Source organism: Cloeon dipterum, chromosome 1 (assembly GCF_949628265.1).
Source record: "Cloeon dipterum chromosome 1, ieCloDipt1.1, whole genome shotgun sequence".
NCBI classification, from domain to species: domain Eukaryota; kingdom Metazoa; phylum Arthropoda; class Insecta; order Ephemeroptera; family Baetidae; genus Cloeon; species Cloeon dipterum.
This window is the reverse complement of record NC_088786.1, coordinates 5,249,922-5,265,589: the sequence shown is the minus strand read 5'-3', so window position 1 is coordinate 5,265,589 and position 15,668 is coordinate 5,249,922. Positions and strand designations below refer to the sequence as shown.

Genomic DNA, 15,668 nt, shown 5'->3' with positions numbered 1-15,668 from the left:
CGAAAAAGGGTGAAAATGAAGTGGCGGGCCCTTCATTAGCGAGTGACTCGTCGTCGTCGTCGCTTGCTCACTCGCTGTGAACACTGCTATATTGTCAATATTCAAATTTGTGTGTGTAGCGAGCGAGCGAGAGAACGGGCAAGCGCAGCCGGCGAGACGCGCTCTCTGTCAGAGCGAGCGTCCGCGCACATAGCACGCACAGGCGAACGGAATGAAAGAGCAGTCGCGTTGTCGTTATATTGCATTACTGCCGGCTCGCGGAACTCGATCCTTGTTTGAAGTAGATGCTAGCAGTGGGCCTGTTTTATTATTTGCTGTCATCAAACGCAGTTTACAAGCGTTTTTATCAAGGCAGGCAATGGCAAAAGTTAGGAGTGGCTGGCTTCAAGTATTTCAAAAGACAAGTAGTCGTGCTTGAGATAGAAAATCGCGAACAATACTCATCGCAGTAAAGAAATTATACTTGTTTTCTTTCGGCAATAGCAGAGCAACATCAGCAGCAAAACAAATCTCTTTGCTTTAGTGTGCTTGTGAAATAACTTCTCAAGGAAGATAAAATGTCTTTTTCTTTTCTAAACATTCAAATTAATTTTAAAAACAAAAGGTTTTTAATTCAGTAATTATTAGTCTCTAGAGATTCGCGCTAAAAATATAATTTTTTATTTTAATCTAAATCAATTTTGAATCCAACCATCTTAAAGCCCAGCGGGGTCCAGATGTGCGATAAAATTGGTTACCGCTGCGCAGATCCAAGATGGCGTCTGAATGTGGGAAACAAAAAGCTTTTTTTGGATTCCCGTACGAGTGTCAAGAGTTTGTTTCTACGATCCGATTACTACAAGAAATGTAAATTATGTCACAATTTTGACGAAAACTTGGTTAGTTTCGTACATTTTCACGGGACCGTTTGTACGCGCCATACTCCACCGGACGCCATATCTGCGCGTCGCTGTTAAAACCTGAATTAATTTTCTGCTAGTAGCTACAGTTAATTTATTATATCAAAAGCTTCTCCAGATGATTAAATTCCTTTCAAAATATTGTTATTCCATTAATCCGAAATATTTACAAAGTGTGTGATTTTTGAATACGTCAAAACAGCCACATTTAATATAACAGTGTTCGCATCCGCTTTAACAGCTGTGCTCGACGTCTTGGGAATTTGAAATGTAATTTAAGAAGAGTGTCATTAAACGTATTACTCGTCGACAGAAAGGATTCCCCGTCCTGCGCGAGTGTATGTGAGTGTGTCGTCATTCCCGCTGCATCCGCGCAAACCCTTGGGTCTTTTCAAAATAAACTCGTTTACGTCGTCGCGACCGGGGGTTGAAAGGGGAGGGAGGGGGCGCGGAGGGAGGCGAATAATTTGAAATGCAAACATCATCCAGCGCACTATCAGGGCGCGGGCAAACGAGTGCGCTCGACATCGTCGTGTTTTCCGCGCTGAAAGTATCATTCGCGTGCTGCACAAAACAACAAGATTTTCCGCAAATATAGCAGATAATATTCATTTTGCGCGTGCCATTCGACGAGCACGCTTGTTGTTCATCCACGTGCGGTGCTTCCGAAGGCAAATTTACTTTAGTGGAGAAGAGCTTCTTTTTGTAACGACCGCGTACTGTAATCCTTTCTGAAAACGGAAACGAACGACAATCAAATGCGACGTGTTGAAAAAGTAGGAGGAAAATGATGAATAAAAAGCGCCGCTTTTTGCAATTCAAATGAAAGCCGCCTGTATTTGGCTCGGAGTGTTGGACACAGCTTTTTCCTCTCTCGTGAGTGACGTGTGGGAGTGCATAAAACGCACGTTTTTTTTATTTTTCAATAATCTGCGGGACAATTTAGCACCGAGTACAAAGTGAAAAATACGTGTCCGTGCCGCACATTAATTATTCACGAACCATTACTCGGCGCAGTGTGCAATAAAAATTAAAATCAACCCGCTCTCTCGCCACTTTTGCGGCGAAGCCAATGATTTGTGTGCTTTGCCACGTCTACGCTCAATTCGCCCATCGGTTCCCTCTGACTGGCTCGATTTTTCGTTGTATTAATTTGAAACAAAAACGCTCGTTTCTATTGAATGTGATCACAACTCATTTAACAAAGCTCAGCTTTTAATTTGGGATTATGGGTATAACTAAATCGATAATTTAGAGGTCCAGGAAAATATTTTATCAAAATTTATCTCTCGGTGAAATAGAGAAAAACGGAATTTAAAAAAGTATGAATCATTGGTATATAACTCAAATTTTCTTCATCAATGGTCAGTGAGCAGTGAAAACAAAATTGATTTTCATAAATAAGTAGAGTAAATAAGGATTAATAATTGAAGAACAGCCCCAGTGGTTTCAGTTGGTTCTGAAGCCCTATCCTGGTTTCAGGAATTCTGTTGAATGCTTAATGTCGGGCATCTAACGAAAAATACTGATTTTATAATGGCTAAAGCAAATATTCAGGCTAACAAGTCGAAAAATTGTAAAATAAAATTATTATCACACGCTCTATAGTACCGTACACCGCAGGCCACGTCAGCAGTACTTGACTTTCAAAACAAAGGTCATTGCCACAGTATTAACTGCAGAGAACTTTGAATCAGAGATCGTTGAAAACGTCCGCCTACACTTATGTCACAGTGCAATTTTTCGACTTGTTTGCCCTCCATGCCTGATGTTTGCTTGTGGGAGTAGCCATTCTAAAATCAGTTGAATCAAATTCGCCCCACAAGGTTTTTTTCTTCAGAATTAAATAGAAAAATACATTGTTGCCTATAATTTAACTTGCTGAATAAATTGGGCGTGGCATCAGAACCAACAAAAGTCAATCTAACAACATGATTCTTCCATTCCACCGCTTTACTTTTCCTTATTCGCTACGACTATCGAATTCAAAGAAAAGTATAGACCAAGAAACCAGATTCGATATTCCGCTGCAGCTAACAATACGAATAATTTATATTTTGTCCTCTATCATTTTTCATAAATTAGGTTATTTATAAAATGCAGACACTGGTGTTATAACCAGCGTCCAAATGAACATATTCGTATCCTATCCAAGAATCAGAGCAAAGCTCCTCCGCCGTTTTAAACCTTTTTTGCAGATTTGAATTCAAACACACTAGGAACCGTGTAGCAGGTCGGACTTGATTAAAAAGCACGTTTGGCCGACGTGTTCGAGGGTTTGCGCCCTTTTCAGTTGTAAATTCATCAAAGTTGGTGGCCTCGCCGCATGTGCCGAGCGCCAGCTGCGTAAGCGCGGTGAGGAATTAATCCTTTTTCTTCTTCCAAGAGCATAATGCGGGACTGATTCCCTCGCCTGCAGATCCGATTATCTCTTTCTCTTCCTCTCTGGCCGCTCCTCTGCTCTCATTCGCGCGCGCGAGCGCAAAATCCGATTCGTTAATGATTGTACTTTGTGCGAGGGAATCTCGGCAGCCGGCCATTCGTTGCAATTACATTTGAAAAACTCGAAACACACTCGCTAGCTGGCTCTGCGTGGAAATCGTGTCGTTAACGAACGCGCTGAATCAGTGGCGAATGAAAGGAAGCATCTTTCAATTAACAAAGTTTATTTCTGAACTCGCCGGCGAGAATGCGAGAGAGTGAGAGCCGAGCAGAAATGCTCGTCGCCGACAGCGGATGGCTGCAATTTCGAAAGCTCTTCACGTAAATGCGCGCTCTTGTAACGGCACTTGCGAAAAGTTCGCACCAGAGGCATTTGTGACTGGCAATAACGCTCGCGCTGGATCGTCCCACTGAATCAGGCCAATTGCATACACGTATGAAATGGAATCGGCGGAACGAGTGCAACCGATTCGTAGCTATGAAGTGGAAATTTTCCCCTTTTCTTCGGAACAGTTTTCTTTAGTAAAAAATGTCGAGTTAATTGGCCTAGATTTTTATCAATAGATACACACCAGATCCATTAAGATTCAAAACCTATTCACAATTTTATTCGTTCTCCGTTCAGTCTCGCATTGAATAGAATCGTCTTACGCAACCATTTTATTTTTAGAGAAATATATTACACAGGTTATAAATAAATTTAGACTTCTATTCAACGCCGATGAATGAACGAACGGTGGTACAAATACAGGAACGGGAAAGCAACTGAAAAATACAATTCTATTTGCTCTACACAAACTGTAGTCGTTGTCGTTTGTATGAGGACTTTGAGGCTCAACAGGCGAATAAAATACATCAAAGGATTATTTAATTCAATTAAATTGAAATCTTATCCATTCATTTCACAACAAAACACTTTTTAAAAAATACATTTAAGTGAAAAATTGGTCCTGAACGAGTTTTGTTCAATTGCTATTGGCACAAATACATCGATGAGAATAGAAAATAAAAAATATCTGGCAAGTATTAAAAGAAAAAAATATATTTACTCTGCGTTGATTTTTAAATAAAAAAAATTATGTCGATGACGTTAACGAATTAAACGAACTGCGTCACATTTAACTTGTAGTTTACGTGCAGGCATTAAACATTTTGCGCTGGCCTATGATAAATTTTCCATCAGGCTGTCCTGTCAAACTTGCTCAAACAAACACTCTCAAGAGTGCAGACCGGTAGCTTAGTTGGCAAGAATATTTGCCTGCAAAGTTGCTTCCAAGTCGTCGGCCACCTTATTTACCGACAACGAAGCTACACCCTCGCTCTCTCGCTGGCGTCAGTCTGCAACTTTCTTGTGATTGCGAGCCGGCGATTATCGGATTTAGATTTGCCGCGTGCGCGCGAGTCTATATAATTAAGCGAGACTCTCGGTTGCCTGCACTTTCTTGTCCACGCCGCCGCTGATGAAGCTCGCAGCCTCGTTCGCTCGACCGGCGCAGAATGTACGCCTCGCTGCTCGTATTAAACGCAAACAGATCTAACTGCTTCCGCAAACTCTCAAGTCCATCCTGTTTAATTGTGTTCGAAAGTGATATTAGTCGACAAATGGCGTGGAACTGTGGACGTGGTGAAATGAATCAGATTGATAAAATTAAAGGGGATTTCCACTTGTTCGACTGTCTATGTCTATTTTCTTTTTTAGCTCTGTAAATTTTATATTAAAAATCGGAATTCATTTAAAAATTTCATTTCCGGGTACAATGAAAATACAAGAAAACGTCAAAGTCGATCCATGTTTACATTTGTCATAAGTAACCTAAGTAATCAACGTTCGTATTGGAGTGAATTTTCTTATGCATTTTGCAATTTTTGTTACACAAAGAATCTCTCACTTCCGCATTTTATTAAAAGTCTCCCCATATTATTTCTGCTATTATTATATTTGTTTACTCTTGCATATAGTGCGTAAAATTCAAAAGGAAATAATGCAAGAAATAGCAACATATTGTCTGGTCTATTTTTTAAATTCATTAAAACTATCAATCGCCATATCCCGCATTATACTAGTGTTTTCTGGGATTTTTTAAGTTTTGCAAAAAAATCTCATACAAAATGGAAGGTTAGAGTTAAAAAATGTAGTGGTTTATAACTAAAGAAGAGTAAAATTGAGTCTAAATTTAATTAAAATTTGATGTTTTAGACGTTTACTTGGATGAATTAAATAAAATAGAAATATGAACTTTGATTTTCCGTGCAAAGCTCTCAGCATCTCTAGCGTTTCGCAGAGATTAGCATCAAGTTATAAGTTTGTTGCGTTTATTTTTCATTTTGCAAAATACTTGGAAATGAAATGCAGCATACAGTTAATAGAAACTTAGTTTATATTCACTAAAGTTTTAATCAAAAGTCCCACATTTAATTAATTTTCATTCAATAAATAATCCTACAGTGACCATTACGGCGTGCAACGTATGAAATTCTCTTTGCAAAAACCAATTTGCTGCGTTGCATAAGCACCATGACGTGAAAGTCGAGTTTTCCCTTTGCGGAGAAAAAAAGTAATTTTCTGTGTCGCGTTTGCAATGCATTCAAATTTCCCATGACGGCGTGTCTCACGCTAGTAATAAGGCTGTAAAAACAGTGTGGGGACGACGACCCCCGTCGCACCCTGCAGTACCTTCGAATGTATGTGTCGCGGTGCATTCCACCGTTGCATAATAAACACGCGCCCGGCAACTCTCTCCGCGCCTCCGTCAAAGCTGCACACTTCAGAATTAAAATATAAACAGGGATTTCAACCTCAAATTTATTCATGGAAACGCCAGTTTGGATCAATGTTAAGCAAAATAAAGAGTCTTCATCCGCAAATAGAAAGTAGAAAAACGAGGAAATGGTGGAGTTTTCGCTGACGCCAACACGTTTCATCCCACTGATCTGCGTTAATAATTTCTCTCACATTTCCAATCGCTGTATTCGCTGGGAAAACCACCCGGAATAGGCAAAGGGCGCTCCATTAGCGGCGCAGGCTGGCTGTGAGAGCCGAGACCGAGCTTCTTGAAATATGCAACGTGCCGCGCGGGCGGGCGAAGCCGGTTGCCTACCTTCCTTTCCGATCGACGCCTTCTCCCAGCGGAACAGTTTGCCGTTAATTTTGCATGCGCCGGGATAATGCAGCGTTGGCGAAATCACTGCTGTGCCGCCAATTCCCTGATGGCCCACCTATATAATTAGCAATTCAGTGTTTCGAGCAAGCAAGAAGCGAAACTCTAAAATCGTGCCATTGAAAAGCGCCTCACAATCAGTTCTATAGGCATATAATTTTAGTAAAGCTCGCTATAAAAACCCCAACGTGATTATAAGTGAAATTTTGCCTCTCTCTTCCTACGTGTGGTGCGTTGCGAAATACACAAAACAAACTCAAATCCATCCGTACAATGCTAAATCCTTTTTGCAAAGCCAAACATAAACTGCGAAGACATATTAGTTGAATTAAATGTAGCTATTCCTCGGTGTTTAGCGAGCTGTTTATTTCCCTTAAATCTAACCGCTCGTTACATATAAATAATTATTTTAATAACATCTGATAGCGAGCAGCTCACGAAAGCTCCGTATCCCAATAACATCCACTGGTCAAACCAGCTCGGGTCACTGCCCCCGCACCGCGGTATTTTATTCAAACGCTAGACATTATTCCCGTGAAATTAACCCACGCATGCTGGAGAGGTACAAAGCAGCAAGTAGCGAGTCGGAAAGCTTTCGTAATCCTGACAAATCCGAATATACTCGTCATTGCAATGACAGAGAGTCAAACGTAGGCGCAAATCAGCTCGCAATCGTCCCCAACAGTCCTCGGATTCTCATATATTGCAATTTGCACGCAAAGCACATGCTCAACAATGCAAGATGATTTTCCCTGTGATTATTTTTCAACCGTCTGGCGTTTCTTTCTCAAATCATGTAGCAAAGAAGGCGAGACCTGCGCACCTGGCCTCATCAAGGCTAAAATCTCTGCCTAAATTCTCCTTAAACATACTGCTTTGAATTTTTGACTTAAATATAACTTACAAGAAACAGAAATTTGTGGAAAACCAGCTATTCAAACTCTCACCTGGCTTTTACTTAACTACCGCAAAGTTTAGTTCCGTGCGACGGTTTAAGGTATGTTATTTGTAAACTCAAGAAGTACCACAGTGAAGCAACTGACTGAATTTGTAAATCTTGTGATCAGAATATTGAGTTTAACATTTTTTTTAAATGTTAAAAGAGAGATATCAGTCTAACCCAAGCAAGCAAATTGATATTCAAGAGTCGAGTTGCACACTTTTCGTGATTAATATATACATCATCATTATTTCTCCTCTTTCCACCTTTCCAAAATTAAAATTCGGGGAATTATATTAATTATATAGTAAATTGGCGTTGAGCGCGAGCATATAATTAAAATATTTCCTCAAAAATAAACTAATAACTATCAACTTATTGAGGCTACAAAATGTTCCGAAATTCCTCTTTCACACACCTCGAAAAAATGAATCACATGAAAGGCTTCACAAACACCAGCGTCGACTGTCAAATTTCAGAGCCAAAACATGAAAAAAAATCAAATATGCGTTCGCTCTTTATGACAGCTACACAAAAACTAACGTTTGTATGAAAACGTAATTACTTTGAATTATTTCAGCGGCAAATCGCATTTGGGCGTTCAGTGCAGCAACACATGCCGGGAAAACGCAAAAAACGGAACCTGTCAAGCAGACCGTGTAATGAGTGCTCCATTCAGCAGTGCGCGCACGGTCGCCGGCCCAAATACATACATACACACATTCGTGATGCTCTGGCGGCAGCGCAGTGGTAATTAAATCGGCCGGCCGCGCACAAATGCCAATTAGGCCTGCCTCAATTATGCAACAACGGCTGCTGCACCCGCTGGCCGGCTCACCGACCGACTAATTTGAGGTCTGCTCGCGAATAAAATGCAGCAGCTGCTGCCGGGAATTAATATCAAAGCCTTTGGCCGGCTGGATGGCCGACTTAATTAAAAAAGGAGCGTTTCCTTTGCGGCTCGTTTGTCAAAGCTTTTGCAAGGGCAGTGGTCGTGCGAAGCGCGCCAACATCTGCGGCCGGCCGACGGGACAGATTTTTCCCTGTAAATGTGGCTGGCCATCTTGCCGGCCGGAATTTATTATGTTGACCCTTGCTGCCGCGGCCGACTGCTCCGTCTGCCATATTTTTACCATACATACATCTCGCTCTCGCTCTGGCCCAGATCTGCGGCCCATTGTTTTTTCGCTGACCCTGCCTTTTTCTTCGTCCCTCTTTTTCTTGCTAGATCGCACAGCACTTGACGTATATACTGCTGTCTTGAAGAACAGCCCTCTCGTCAATTTTGGCACAGCCGAGCACAATTTTCGGATCGAGAAGTTTCTTGGGTGTTTTTTTTTTCAATCAAACTCGACTTGCTAACGGTTCATAAACATTTTGCGCATTAGAATTTAAAATAAATATCTCAGAGGTGGTGTTTTACTCTTGGCTCTAGCTGAATGCTTTGTTATTCTAAGCAATCAAAAGTATGATTTTAAATTTTATTGATCACGTATTAACTCTATGAATTAATGTCAACAATAATTATTGTTCTATGCCCTCGTCAATATCACAATTTATGTACAGTGGGGACTTGTCAACTACAAATTATTTAACATTTGAGAAAGGACAACCAGGCTAGCAGAAGACCAATAAAACAGACGTAAAGTAATCGCGATGCATCCATGACCACAAAAAAAGCAATAAAGCAGTGTAAAACCTAAAATAAATCATTTTTGTAGCGCCACGATTCGCAATCACCTTCTAGCCTCTCAGTTCAAGAAAAGATTTAACCGTAAGAAAAATTATCTATAAAAATAGGTTTGAAAAATGTTTTTCAATATAAATACAATTTTCTGCTTTTTGTCTTAAACATTAATTACTTATCATTAAAAAAAATGTTCCTGAATTGCGAAAATGTCATCTGGCTGTAAATCGACTTGTAAATTATCCATTCCCTCTTCAAAGCTGGCTCACGATCCGCAAAGTTGACGGATGCCATGTTATGAGGATGAGAGCGGACGGCATCATCATCGTCAATGAACCGAGAGAGCCAAAGTGTCGCCGACCCGGGATAAGCCAGAGAGAGAAAGTCTGACGAGTCGCGAAATGACGACGGAGAATGAAAATAAGAAAATGGTGCCTCGCTTTAAAACGAGAGAAATTAAGCGTGAGCACTCTCGAGTTTTATATACCCCGTCCATCGTGGTGAAATGTGCCGCGGCGAATAAATTTGAATTGGCGAGGTCTAGCCCGATAAAGGAGGCAAAGAGGAACTTTCTGAGGCCGCACGCAGTTAGTACGAAATGAATGCTGCGAGAAAAGGGTGAATTCGCCATCTGAATCAATCAATTCCGAGTTGGTTTCTATGTCTTTTTTTCAATATATTTTCTGGGTCAAAATATGAATTTATGCGCGGAGTTTCCGTTCATATATTTCAGACGTGAGAGTTAAAATATTTTCAAACAAACCCTGGCCGTCACTTGACTTTGTTAGTGGTGTCACTTCATTAGAAACTTTCTCCCAAGCACATTACCTGAGGAGTTGATTTTTAGTATGAATTGCAATAGAAAACTTGCTCTCAGCACACAAAGCGTCCTTTCTTTGCGCAGTGCCGGAGGAACAAAAAGAAACGCGAGCATACAAAAGAGAAAAGGGAGCAAATTTGCAAGTGCTGGGCGGCTGACTGCTCTTCAGGAATGCACACCACTCGCTCTCGTCCTGGTAATTAAGTTAGGCGCGCAACAAAGACACGAGCAAGAAATGAAAAAGGGAATGAAATTACGCCCGACGCGTGGATAATTCGTTGGGGCCTGCAAAAGATTGCGATACGGCGAAGGGAGCGAGGCAAACACGCTGACTGAGCTGAGGGGTGCGGGGCTTTATTTACAAATTCGTATCAGGTCCCATCTGACTCGCGTGTGTTGCGTTTCCAATGGCGATGCTCGGCGGAAATAAGGATTGACAACCGCACGGATATAAATTTGGCGAGCACCTCCATAGTCACTATCTAAAAGCCGGGTAAAGGCAGTTTTGCTATCTTTCCCATTCACCTCCTGCTCAGCAGGTACAATAACTACACGACTGCTTTTCGCCGCCAGCGAGGATGGAACTTGAGCGAGTCAAAAGCTGGAATAGCGCACCAGCCGCATTCAAAGCTCGTACGTTGGCACATTTTCCGCTTGTGCCCAAGACGTGCTCACGGCAATTTCTCAAAAGGGTCAAATAAAAATATTCAAAGTCGCCCCCAGGGCCGGTCGACTTCAGAAATTCTCTTTTACGTCACAGTGACGATCTGATCTGATAAGACAACGGATGTGCCCTATTTTCAACTGCAGTTTTATTTCCATATCTTGTAGAGGCTTTTTATAAAATTATTTTGACGCATCAGAATAATAAAAAACAACTTTTTTAGGATGTTTGGTTCGTCAATACACGCGGAATAAATTAACGCTATTCGAACGTAAAAGCATTAAGCATTTAAATATTTTCATTTATTGATATCGCTGTAACCAGACCTTTTAAATCGAACAAATTAAACACTCTTTGAAGTTTTCAAAGGCTGCAAACACGCGTTTGCTATATCAAACGTATCGTTTGCACTGACAAGAGCACTCGGAAATTCGCAGTCGGAGGGGAGGGAAAGGACGTACATCCTGTATTAATTAAACTCCAATATTTGCACTCGAGAGAACGGAGCGAAACATGCAGCGCGGAGACACTCCAAAGTGCAGCTGCCGCGCGCGCTCCTTACTTTCTCCTGCGTGCGGCGAGAACGGAGAAAGGAAGGCTCAAATAATAAAGAATGGAAGAAGGAGATAAGGAGCGCGCGTGAGGGCGGAACCGTGCAATTGTTGCCACTCTTTTTGTTTCTGCTGGCGACGACGAGCGACAATGGCAATATTTGCGCTGTACAGGAAGTGACACAACAATGCTGAGTGAACTTAAGAGGACCAGAGAGAAAGAGAGAGAGAAAAAAGAGAGGCAGATAATTAAAACGCAGGAAACGCTCGTGGGGACACTCCGGCCGTCGCCCCTGCCCCTGTATTAAAACAAACATTAATGGGGGAAAAGCAATTAAAAAAGCTCTTTGTGCAGAAAAACGGGCAAAGGGAGAAAAAGAGAAAAGCGAGTGGGATGGATTCGGCTCGCTTTCTCATTCAATAAACGCGCCGGTCAGTTATTGTCAAAGTGCTGGTAATTTGAAACCTCAAAAGCTAGGGGAGCAGGATAAAAAGCCGCGGACTTCATTAAATTTTCTGTTTGTTTTTGCACAGGAATAACAAGTCGTTTTCCAATTACACGGTTAACCTCACAGTTAATGCAAAAAATTAATTAACAAAAACAAGTTTCATTGATCAATTTTTAATTACTCACTCTACCTTTGAACTTTGTTTGATTTTTTTTACCAATTCATTACATTTTAATAATAGCTGTCCATTCAATGAGGACGTAAATTTGTTTTGAAACACCAGTCTAATGTTTTCCAGATCTAAATAAACAAGATTACTACATACTTGAATTCTTTATCGAAGAAATTTTGATTTCACTTTGAGGAATGTGAAATAAATTGGACTTGGATTTTAGAAAATATTCAAAATTTATTTATTTGCACTCTGACTATTCAACCAACAGTGAGGACAGGCTCGTGAAAATTGCTTTTATAATTTTATACGTGCAGTTTTTTTCTTTATCTGGATCAATTTAGACCACTCTGAGTTAAAAGGAAAAATTAATTTTCGCAAGAAATCAAGAATATTTTCTATTACATCACAGCTGATCACTCACGTGCGGATAATTCTGCACTCGAGTTGGCTTTCGTTTAACAAACGACCCGTCATAATGTCCTCCCACTTGCTGCACTAGGCAAATGGCTTGCAGATTAATAGGATGCCTGCTTTTTTCCGTTGGATAATGCCGCGGGAAGCACTGGACCATTAGCATTAGTGGCTCTCGGAAAAATCGACTCTGGCCTTTTGACAGAGCGGCGCGCTGGAGAACAGGATGGAAATGCACAAAGCCATTTTCCTGCGAGCGGAAATTGACGTAACGCGAGCAGGCGGAATGCATAAATTTTAAATGCGCTGCAACTCGTGCACCAAAGCCGTCAATGGATGGACGTGTGCGGTGGCGGCCGCGTTAATTTTGCCAACAATGGAACTCAAAATTGCCCAGACTACTTTTTGTGCGCGTCGGCGGCGGTCTTTTGAAACGCGAGCCTCTGTTTTTGCCGCGCGGCCGCTATGCTTTGTGTTTTGTGTTTGCGGCAGCGCGCGCAAAAAAGGCTCGTTTGTCTGCCAAATTAGCTACACCCATTGTGCGCGCCCAAATTCACCCCGCCGTGATTCTGATCCATTATTCAAACTGGACCGGTCCAATAAACGTTTTTGTGTGTACGCCCCGAAATCCAAACGAATCCTGTTCCGGCCATGTCAGCAGAATTAGCGCATTGAGCTGATTTTCCTCGATTTTTAACTCCCAGTTCGCGAGCGTTTTCGTTTCTAAACGCACCGTCGACAGTTATTATTTCCGACAGGATTGTTTCCTGCTTTTTATTTATAAACGAGAGCCGATTTTAGCATTGCGCTAATGAGATGTCTGTGGTTTGTTTCAGGCTCTGTTGGAAGAGTTGGCCGCGGAGCTGCAATTCGTGCCAAGACTGTTGCTGGAGCACTCCCGACGAAAAACGAAGCTTAATTCAATGTGATCTTCAAGACTTCTGCTGCTAGTTGGACAGAGAAAGAGACTTTGCAAAGACGCACGGTGGATCAAAAAAGAGTTCATATGCTTTTTCATTTTATCGTTCTACTTTCAAAGCGCTGTGGATGCTGTTGAGGAAATTGCAAGCTGTAAAACAACGAACTTTGGTTGTGTGAGCGGAGCGAATGTGTACATATTGAGATGATAAAAATGTGTATTTCAAAAATCGCTGCTTAACGGATACAATTAAGAAGTATCGATTGAAAGCTGTGTTCATTTTCAAGCGTTAACGTGCATTGGCGAAGATTTTGAATCTAAAAATTTAAGTAAATATCAAGTCTGCATTCCTAACAGAGCAGTTATTCGCGAGATTGGAGGTCAATTGGACGCGATTTTTCAGCGTAGAAATTTTTAGGTGGCAGTTATATTTGCTTAAAGTACTTGTTAATAGAAGGTGAAATTCCAAATTTGAAGCTCGGGAATGGGGGCGTTCCCTATTTTTTCGGTATCTAAAAAATGCCCGAAAAACGAATTCAGTTAATGAATTCTAAACTGCAACTCTTGACTGCATTGAGGTATCACCTTGAAATTTTCACTGCCCAACCTAGTTTTTGATCCTGAACAACTTTTACATTTACAAAAAATTCGCAGGTCGAAGGTCAAGGTCACCTTTTGCGACCTTTTTTTGAAAATTCAAAATTAAGGGATGATAGCCCCCTACGATTTTTTGGGGTTCAGGGCTGAAATGTAGCCCGTGAAATTCTGCACAAGCACACCAAGTTTCATAGGTGCAATCGCGATACTTTTGCTGCAATTAGAATTTGAAGTTTGAAAACCTGCTCGAGGCCGCTTGACCGCGCATGCACTCAGAGCGGCGATTTCGCCTCGCGTTCGTAAAGTTGATTTTTTTCGCATTTCACTTGCTTAGAAACACCAATGGGGCCTAGGGTAGACCAAGGAAGGTCAAAATCGCCCTTCAGGGTCTGTCCCTGACGTGACCCTGAGATCCGAAATATCGAAAATTTCCAATATCATCGAACTTGGTGTCCTTTAATAGGTTTTCACCACCGTAGAGCTCAAATATACAGCCAAAACTGCCGAATGACAATCCTGAAACCGGTTCTTGAAATAATTGTGGTAGCCATTAATCCAGACGTGATGTGTGAAATGGTCAAAATTTTGAAATTTTTAATTTATGAAATGATACTTCTTATTTGCACATATGAAGTATAATATGTGCTGATAATAAAGGATCTTATGCTTAATCCTATGAAAAAATGTTATTAAATGAAATAACAAATAATTCTACTTTTAAAAACTAAAAAAATTTGTTTCCTTACTTTTTTAAGTAAAAATTTTAAACATTTAATTTATTTGTTATTGCTCTAAATAAATTTGTTAACTTTGTAAAAAAAGATCGGTTTTTTTTAAAACTCGATATAAATTTCGTGTGTACAAAACAGAAGAATCTTTTCATAAATTAAAAATTTCAAAATTTTGACCATTTCACACATCACGTCTGCATTAATTGCTACCACAATTATTTCTAGAACCGGTTTCAGGATTGTCATTCGGCAGTTTTGGCTGTATATTTGAGCTCTACGGTGGTGAAAACCTATTAAAGGACACCAAGTTCGATGATATTGGAAATTTTCGATATTTCGGATCTCAGGGTCACGTCAGGGACAGACCCTGAAGGGCGATTTTGACCTTCCTTGGTCTACCCTAGGCCCCATTGGTGTTTCTAAGCAAGTGAAATGCGAAAAAAATCAACTTTACGAACGCGAGGCGAAATCGCCGCTCTGAGTGCATGCGCGGTCAAGCGGCCTCGAGCAGGTTTTCAAACTTCAAATTCTAATTGCAGCAAAAGTATCGCGATTGCACCTATGAAACTTGGTGTGCTTGTGCAGAATTTCACGGGCTACATTTCAGCCCTGAACCTCAAAAAATCGTAGGGGGCTATCATCCCTTAATTTTGAATTTTCAAAAAAAGGTCGCAAAAGGTGACCTTGACCTTCGACCTGCGAATTTTTTGTAAATGTAAAAGTTGTTCAGGATCAAAAACTAGGTTGGGCAGTGAAAATTTCAAGGTGATACCTCAATGCAGTCAAGAGTTGCAGTTTAGAATTCATTAACTGAATTCGTTTTTCGGGCATTTTTTAGATACCGAAAAAATAGGGAACGCCCCCATTCCCGAGCTTCAAATTTGGAATTTCACCTTCTATTAACAAGTACTTTAAGCAAATATAACTGCCACCTAAAAATTTCTACGCTGAAAAATCGCGTCCAATTGACCTCCAATCTCGCGAATAACTGCTCAACAATATTTTTTTCAAATGGGATTCAACACCTTCACTACTTCAACATTCCAACGTAACTATAAAATTTAAAAAAAAAACAATGTTAATTTAATGAAAACTTTGTTTCGCAAAAAAGGGAAATAGTTTCATCCAAGATTGAAAATTAACAGCGATTTTGTGTAGTGTGCTTTTCAGTGTCACATATCACCACCAAAAAATTATTTTCCAGCAAACTCCATCCACTATCTAA

General features: G+C 40.7%; 1 protein-coding gene across 1 annotated transcript in view; it reads left to right on the top strand.

Moving 5' to 3' along the window:
• The window catches only part of LOC135947756 (toll-like receptor 6), a 104,956-nt gene extending 91,009 nt beyond the window's left edge, over nucleotides 1-13,947 (top strand). The window contains exon 2 of the mRNA XM_065496691.1: nucleotides 13,033-13,947. The gene's annotated coding sequence lies outside the window, so the exon portion shown is untranslated. The remainder of the gene's footprint in view (nucleotides 1-13,032) is intronic.
• The last annotated feature ends 1,721 nt before the right edge of the window (nucleotides 13,948-15,668 follow it).